This window comes from Trichosurus vulpecula, chromosome 3, assembly GCF_011100635.1.
Source record: "Trichosurus vulpecula isolate mTriVul1 chromosome 3, mTriVul1.pri, whole genome shotgun sequence".
Classification (NCBI taxonomy): domain Eukaryota; kingdom Metazoa; phylum Chordata; class Mammalia; order Diprotodontia; family Phalangeridae; genus Trichosurus; species Trichosurus vulpecula.
This window is the reverse complement of record NC_050575.1, coordinates 46284928-46294107: the sequence shown is the minus strand read 5'-3', so window position 1 is coordinate 46294107 and position 9180 is coordinate 46284928.

Sequence of the window (9180 nt, the reverse complement as noted above, 5' to 3'; positions counted from 1 at the left end):
CCCCCCTTCCTCTCCATTGTAACAGCTTTTTCTTGCCTCTTTTATGTGAGATAATTTACCCTATTCTGTCTCTCCCTTTCTCCTTCTCCCAATATATTCCTCTCACCCCTTAATTTTATTTTTAAAATATCATCCCTTCATATTCAACTCACTCTGTTGCCTCTGTGTGTATATATGTATGTGTGTGTATATATATATGTACATACATATACAAACACACACACACACACACATATATATGTATGTATGTATAGATCTATGTATATATGTATTGATGTATATATTCTCTTCAACTACCCTAATACTGAGAAAGGTTTCATGAGCTACAAAAAAAGTCCCTTATGATTTCCCTTTCCTATTTACATTTTCATACTTCTCTTGATTCTCGTTATCTGAAAGTCAAATTTTCTGTTCAGCTCTGATCTTTTCATCAAGAATGCTTGAAAGTTCTCCATTTCATTGAATATCCATTTTTTCCCCTGCAGTATTATACTCAGTTCTGCTGGGGAGGTGATTCTTGGTTTTAATCCTAGATCCTTTGATTTTGGGAATATCATATTCTGAGCCCTTCAATCCTTTAATGCAGAAGCTGCTAAATCTTGCATTATCCTGATTGTGTTTCCACAATACTTGAATTGTTTCTTTCTGGCAGCTTGAAATATTTTCTCCTTGACCTGATAACTCTGGAATTTGGCTACACTTTCCCTCGGAGTTTTCCTTTGGGGATTTCTTTCAGGAGGTGATCAGCGGATTCCTTCAATTTCTATTTTACCCTCTGGTTCAAGATAATCAAGGCAGTTTTGCCTGATAATTTCTGGAACGATGATGTCTAGGCTCTTTTTTTCATCATGGCTTCAGGTAGTTCAATAATTTTTAAGTTTTCTCTCCTGGACCTATCCTCCAGGTCAGTGGTTTTTCAAAATAGATATTTCACGTTGTCTTCTATATTTTTATTCTTTTGGTTCTGTTTTATAATTTCTTGATTTCCCATAAAGTCATTAGCTTCCATTTGCTCCATTCTAATTTTTAAGGAATTATTTTCTTCAGTGGTGTATTGGACCTCCTTTTCCATTTGGCCAATTCTGTGTTTTAAGGCATTCTTCTCATTGGCTTTTTGGACTTCTTTCCCCGTTTGGGTTAGTCTATATTTAAGGTGTTATTTTCTTCAGTATTTTGGGGGGTCTCCTTTAGCAAGGTGTTGACTTATTTTTCATGATTTTCTTGGATCACTTTCATTTCTCTTCCCAATTTTTCCTCTACCTCTTTTACTTCATTTTCCAAATCCTTTTTGAGCTCTTCCATGGCCTGTGACCAATTCATATTTTTCTTGGAAGCTTTGAATGTATGAGCTTTGACTTTGTTTTCTTCTGGTTGTATGTTTTGATATTCTTTGTCACCAAAGTAAGATTCTATAGTCTGATTTTTTTTTTTACTCTGCTCATTTTCCCAGCCAATTACTTGACTTTTCAGCTCTTTGTCAAGGTACGACTCTGCATCCAGAGTGGAGAGTGCTTTGTCCCAACCTTCAGGGGTTTTGCGAAGCTGTTTTCAGAGCTATTTCTAGGCACCTGCAAATTTTCAGTTCTTCTGAGGTGGTGATCCAGGGAGAGGTGTTTACTCCTCTCCCAGTCTGTACCTCATCTGCACCCCAAGTATTCTTTTCTGCCTTTGAAATGTGAGGAGGATTCCCTCGCCACAGCCCCCACAAGCTCTGACACACCAGCACGCCTCTTCACCCCAGGACCACCACCCAGGACTGTGACCCAAATCCAAGCAGGGCAAAGCATGAGAATCCTGCCTCAGCTCCAGCAAAGAGATCCTTGCAATCCCCCTCTGATTAGCCACTCGAACCTCCCACTGTCTGTGGGCCTGGACCTCCAGAAGCAGCTGCCGCCACCGCTGCACCTACTGCTGCTGCTGCTACTAGTGCCACCACAGCCTCTGCTGCCGCCCCCGCCACCCCATGGCAGGGCCAGACCACACTCTTCTCTCACCCACATCCAACAGTTTCGGCACTGACCTTCTACTTTTTCTTTGGCGTTGAGAAGTTTGGAAACCACCACAGCTGCCAGTGATTCAGTGTGCTGAGGTCTGCTCAAGCCCTGTTTGTCCTGGCACAGCCCACACTGGACTGTGCTCTACTCCCAGCCTGGTGTGATAGACGCTTCCTCTCAGCCTTCCAGGTGGTCTTGGGTTGGAGATTTGTTTCACTCTCATTTTGTGGGTTCTGTAGCTCCAGAATTTGTTTAGAATCATTTTTTACAGGTATTTGGAGGTGTTTGAGGGAAAGCTCAAGCAAGTCCCTGCTTTTACTTGGCTATCTTGGCTCTGCCCACCTAGTTTTCTCTTTAAGAATGTTTCAGATGCCTCTTTATTGTTGGCTGTTCACTTTTTTCATTTATGGTTAAGCTCAGGTTTGCAGTGTATGTCACCCTGGGCTGTATCTTGACACCCATTGCTCTTCAGAACTCATTATTGCATTCCCTTCTGCATCTTCTGGTCAATTCAAAATAATCTTGTGTTATTCTCATTTCCTTTCTTTTTTATTTGAAAGTCTTTTTTGTGATTATTTGCAGGATTCGTTGTTTCTGAATTGAATTGTTCAATTTCACCAGCATGTTTCTTGGAATTCGCCGATTTGTTTCCACTCTCTTTCTCCCACCTCCCTGTCACCTCCCCTTGTTTCACCAAGGGATGATCTATGAATTCTTTCAATTGGTATTTCATTTCCTATGTTCACAAGTTCTGGGCAGTTCACTTGTATTATTGCTTGCACTAGGGTGTTCAGGTTCTTTGTCTTGTCGTGTTTTTCTAGGAGAGCTATGATCCTTAGTTTGTCTCTATGTATCCTGTCTATGAGATCAGTATATTTTACTTTGAGGGAATTGAGGGGTTAGGCCAGAAAGTGGTTAATTATGTGAACTGAGTGAAACACACTGACTCCTTTTTGTGACTCAATTCTGGAGCTAGCTCGTTTCCTTTTCTATTCAATTATGGGTATGTTTCGACAATTCGGCTAGGAATTGTGGTGGGAGTGAAAGACCAACACAAGGCCAACAACAAGAACACTGCCAGAACAGGTTCTTTTGATCTGCTTTACTAAGGAAAGTAACGTTAGGGGGCTAGCAATCTTATTTCAATCCGAGCTACGAATATCATTCACTTTGTTCAGGGGGAAAAGCCAGCACTCTGAACTTCAGAGCAAATATAAATTACAAACATACATTATAAACAGACCAAATACAATTCATAGTTACCAAGAAGCATCAATATCTGGGTTGACAAGCTGGGGGGCCCTTAGAGCAGCTCCCCTGAGTCTCCACATCAACACTTCTCCAGGAGTGAGAGCCTCAAGCAAATAGCTCTATTCTCTCTTTTTATACAGTCTTTGGATGTCATCAGATGTCATCTGAGCCACCAGAACTTAGGCGCCTACTATTGGTTCTGGTCTTAACAACTCCCCTTAGGGTCCTGGGTGCTTCATGCCCACATAGGCTTAGCACCTAGTTGGACTCAAAGAGACTTAATCATTCTAAAACAATAAAAAAGTCCCAACTTAACTGATATTACATTCCACCCCTTCAGGGTCCATGGCCTAACAAAAATCTAAATTAAATGGTCATGGATCATGGAACAAATAGAAGCATTATACATTGTGATCCAATCAATAAGGGAACTAAAACAAATCATTCACAACAAAGCAAAACATATCATTCAATGTCATTCCCCAAATACTTGTTTACAATACAAACATGATCCACCCCTAGGGCAAAGCAAGTTAATATCTTCTATCAATCATTCCCAAAATACTTGTTTACAATTCAAATGTCCACCCCTAGGTCAAAGCAGGTTAATCTCTTTAGTTAATACAGAGGGTGGGTCCTTCTCCCCACACTGCCTTTGCAGGTTTCCTCTTGGCACCCAAAATCCCAAGTCAAAGAAAAAGACTAAACAAAGTTCAGTTGGAGGTCTGTCCTCTCCATGCTGTTCCAGGCGACATTTCCAAGTCCTGAGGGGCAGCTGGGCAACAAAGTCAGCAGAGTGGGGTCCCTGGAGGTCCAAGGCACTTCCCCACTCCACCATAAACAAATCTACCCCTCCCTCCTTGGTCCCAAACAGCCCTAGGGGGAGGCAGCAAAAAGGCACGCTTAGCTCCTTGCTGCAAAGTTTTCATCTTGCCCCAAGGCTGAACTGGAACTTTCTTACTGTTTTAGAATGATAAATTAATTAAGTCTCTTTGATTGAGTCTTACTAGGTGCAAAGCCCCAGGCCCAAACCCCTAATTACTAGGTGCTAAGCCTATGTGGGTGTGAAGCCCTCAGGGTCCTACGGGGAGTTGCTAAGACCAGGGCCAATAGTAGGAGCCTGAGTTCTGGTCGCTCAGGTGAGGTTTGATGATGGCTAAAGAGTATATAAAAAGAGAGAACAGAGCTATTGGCTTGGGGGCTCTCACTCTTGTAGGAGTGTTGATGTGGAGACTCTGGGCAGCTGTAGTTAAGAGCCTTCCAGCTTGTTGATGCCTTCTTGGTAACTATGAATTGAATTTAGTCTGTTCATATTATATCTTTGTAATTTGTTTGTGTTTGCTCTGAAGTTCAGGGTGCGGGCTTTTCCCCCAGAACTAAGTGAATGATATATGTATGTGTTGGATTAAAGTAAGATTGTTAACCCCTTAATGTTACTTTCCTTAGTAAAGCAGATCAGACAACCTGTACTGGCAGTGTTCCTCTCGTTGGGCTTGTGTTGATCTTTCACCCCCCCACAACAGCTGCTAGCTGAATTGTTGCAACAGGGTCTAGTCCATCTTTTGAGAAAACTTTATTCGATTGTGGGAATTGGGAGAAAACCTTATTGCATTGTTTGAACCTAGCCATGAGTGACCGGGCAACTGGACTACCTGCTTTTTAGAGGCCCTTAACCAAGGACCTAGGTCATGCTGACTAAAAACTCAGTCAGATCCAAATGATTGATGCAAGGAGTTTTCTCACAACTGTACATCTCAAGCAATCTATATGTCTTATACATACTGACCAATCAATTATTGTTTCCACGTTCCTTTGATTGTTCAGAGGCACTTGGGAAGAGTGGGACACCTCTTTCTCTGAATTCAGGGAATTCTGCCTGTTCACTCTCTCCTTCCCAACTTGGAAAGTCCCTAATCTTTTCTCCAATTAGAAATCAGGTTACCTAATATTGTATTGTTTCTTTTTACTTAACTTGCCTTATTTGATTGTTTTTAATGTAGAAAAATCTGTCTATCCCTGCGTTTGTAGTCCAAGCCTAAGCTGAGGAGGTCTGGTCCTGGTTTGTTAGGCAATTGGCATGCATTGCTTAATAGTTTGATAAGCTCAGAAGATCAAACCTAACCTCAGTCATTTCATCTTTCTCCCACCACAACTTGCATAGTAAGCATATATTCTTTTAGTGTTGCGATGTATGAGAAGTTTGAGACATAGTTTCTAGATAATTAATCATTTTATTAACTATGGCTAGTGAATAATGAGTAAAAAGATGGTCATTGGCTTTCTCTTGTAAACCGAAGATGAATCATGGAGGCTTCTCAACATTCATATGTCCTTGGCAGAGTGGGTAGAGGTACAGTTTCCTAGTCACTCATGGCTATGTTCAAACAATGCATGTAACCTAATTACCTAATCACAAGACTCAGCTGCCTCCAGAAATCTGGGCAAAACAATCTGTCTCTACCCAGACCTTGCTGGTTGGTTTTCCCTTTCATAAGATCACCTCAAATTCTAATGGAATTCTAATTCCAAGGCAGACAGGGGCTTACTTCCTATGGGCAAGATCTCCCTTCGACTGGATTCTGTTTGTAAAGCCTCCTATGTAGGTATCCCCACTGAGATCAAAAAACATGTACCCCAAGGATTTGGGCAATCTCATCCATCAACAATGTCCTTCAGATGCTGGCTGAATAACTTGCAAGGGGCTGATTTCTGGATGAGGAAGTAGAAAAGAGAAAATTTTAATCTCAATAATTGCTTATTAATGTAAGAGAGAAACAGTAATTTCTCTTAGTGTTATTGTTTATTGTTTCACGTCTTCCAGATTGTCCTTCACTTCTGTGTATTTGCATTACCAATCTGTTGTTCTTAAGGTTAAACAAAAAGTATGGACAATTTAGCCACTTTATTTTCATAAGTCCAAATTCCCTTCCAGAACCATTGTGCTGATTCGTACCTTCACCAACAATGCATAATCCCCAACACTAACTATTCCATCTTTTGTTATCTTTGCCAATTTGCTAGGTGTTAGGTGAGACTTCAGAGTTATTTTGATTCACATTTCTCTATGAATGATTTGGAAACTTCATTCCAAACTGTTGTTAATAGTTTGTAAGTATTCTCTTGAGAAGTCATTTTACCTATCTTTTGACCATTTTTTTGGAGGTTGGGGTGGGGAGAGATGGCTTTTGGTTTTATACATACATAAATATATGCATATATGTATATCTCTTAGTTATCTATGTATGTTTCTGTTAGTTGTCTACATATCTTAAGTACAAATTCTTAACAAGGAAATTTCATACAACTTTCCCCCATTGGCTACTTCCCTTCATATCCTATATGTATTCATTTTATTTGTGCTTCTCAACTTCAAGTATTCAAGATTATCCATTTTACCTTTTGTAATTATCTCCATCCCTTGTTTTATTAAGAATACATCTTCTGTCTGTAACTGTAAAAGGGATATGATCTGTTTCTCTTCTAATTTTTGTATATCCTTTAATATTCAGTTCACATATCAATTTTGAATTTGTTGGGCAAGATGGCATAAAATGTTGTTCTTAGCCTAGTTTCTATCTACCAGACTGAATTCTGGTTTTCCCAGCAGTTCTTATAAAATATGGATTTCTTTCCTACAGAATTTGTTTTGGATTTGTTAAACTGTTAATCAGTGAGCGCTATTGTTACTGATTCTTCCTTGTCTAGTGTGTTCCATTAATCAACTTCTCTGTTTTTAACCAATACTAAGTATTTTTATTGGCTGCTGCTTTATAAGATATCTCATATTCTCCTCTATTTTTTCCAATCTTTTAATTTTGTTCTTATATTTCTAAGTGCTCCATGGAGCCATTGATGTCTGTTTGGCCTATTTCAGTTTCAGAAATTTTTTTTTTCTTCAGTAAAATTTACCGTTTTCTCTTCTAAGCCACTTATTCCAAGAATTCTGTTTAATTTTATTCTATTTTAATTCTATTTAATTCTTTAATTTTAATTTTATTTAATTTTAAATTTCTAGGTTCATTTCTTATTCACATTCATCCAGTTGCTCAATTTCTTTCTTCTTGTTCTATTATTATACAAACATTTCTAGCACTGTATTTAGTAGTAGTAGATGATAATGAGCATCCTCTCTTTGGTGTAATATTAAGGCTTCCAAACTTTCACATAGCATATGTGTGTGTATTATGTACATACACACATATATGTATGTGTATATATATACATATACATATATATGTGCATATATATTCTCTTAGTTCTAGAAAGATACTTTAATTCCACAAATACCACTTGGCTTGGTTTTTGACAAAGAAGTCAACATGTCATCATTTCCCTGATGTCATGGTCTTGTTCTAGAACAAAGGACAAACACAACCTGTGAGTAGCCTCTCCCTCTCTCTCTCCCTCTCCATCTCTGCCCAAAGCAAGGTACATTTCCATGGCTGAAGGCTTCCTCATTAACTGTGGGTTTACTGGCTAGATTTCTTTCTCAAAAACCAAGTCTTAAATTCAGTTCACTCTGGAGCTCATAGATTAGACAATGGGTCCCTGCCCTCTTTGCACAGAGTGGATGTAAATACTAAATAGTAACTTTTTCTTTTGGCCAGGAACCCTGAGGGTCTTCCCCTCCCAGTTACATTTTTTTTTTTGAGTTTTGATTAAAAGGGCCATCATTTGATTAACTTCTTAAAGAGGCGTATTCAGTGAATGGGTGTTACCTCACTCAAAGTGAGAACCTGAAAAGACCTGAAAGGGCCAGGGTTTCGCAATGCATCCTGGGCCATCTCCAGTCATCCTGGTGAATATCAGGCCCCCGGACCCAGATGGCTCTGGAGGAGAAAGTGAGCCTAGTGACCTTGCACAGCCTTCCCTCACTCAAATCAAAGTCAACTGCAAGTGATGTCATCATTTCCCTGATGTCATGGTCCTCTTTGAGAACGAAGGACGAACAGAACATATACATTCATATTAAACATACTTTCACATTAGTCATGTTATAGAGAAGAATTACAACCAATGGGATGAACCACAAGAAAGAAGGCACAAAATAAGACAAAAAGAAAGAGAGCAAATAGTATGCTTGGATCTGTATTCTGCATTCAGACTCCATAGTTCTTTCTCTGGAGGTGGATAGCATTTTCCATCATGAGCCTTTTGGAGTTGTCATAGAACATTGCTAAGAAGAGCCAAGACTATCTAAGTCAGTCATTGCACAATGTGGCTGTAACTGTGTACAATGTTCTGGTTCTGCTCACTTCACTCAGCATCAGTTCATATAACCTCCCTTCTTTCTCACTTCCCTATTACTGTAGAGGGCAAACCATCCCCCAGTCACTCAAGTTTACAAGCTGTTTTTTTTACTTTCATAACATCTCTCCCTTTTCTCCTCTGACATTGCTACCCTCCAATGCAAATCCTTATCACCTCATTCTTGGATTTTTTTTTCTCCCTTCCTCAAGTCTCTTACCACTTTATTCCATCCTCCACTTAGCTTATTAAATTGATTTTCATAAGCTTAACATATCACTCCTCTGTGTGTGTGTGTGTGTGTGTGTGTGTGTGTGTGTATCTTTAGTGGCTCCTTATTATCTCCAGGATTAAATATAAAATCTTCTGTTTGGCTTTTTAAAATTCCCTGTAACTTTCTGTTTTTCCAGACTTCTTATTTACCTTACCCGCACCATATACTTACTATGTGATCTATGAATACTGGCCTTGCTTTTGCTTGCACAAGATACTCTACCTCTAGACTTCATACATTTTCACTGGCTGTAGCCTCTCTTCCTCTTCATTTCTACCTCCTACCTTGCCTGGCTTTGTTCAAGTCTCATTGGAAATCTTGCTGGTACTTTCTCTCTGTTGATTCTCTCTAATTTATCCTGTATATATCTTGTTTGTACATAGTTATTTTCATGTTGTCTCCTCCATGTGACCT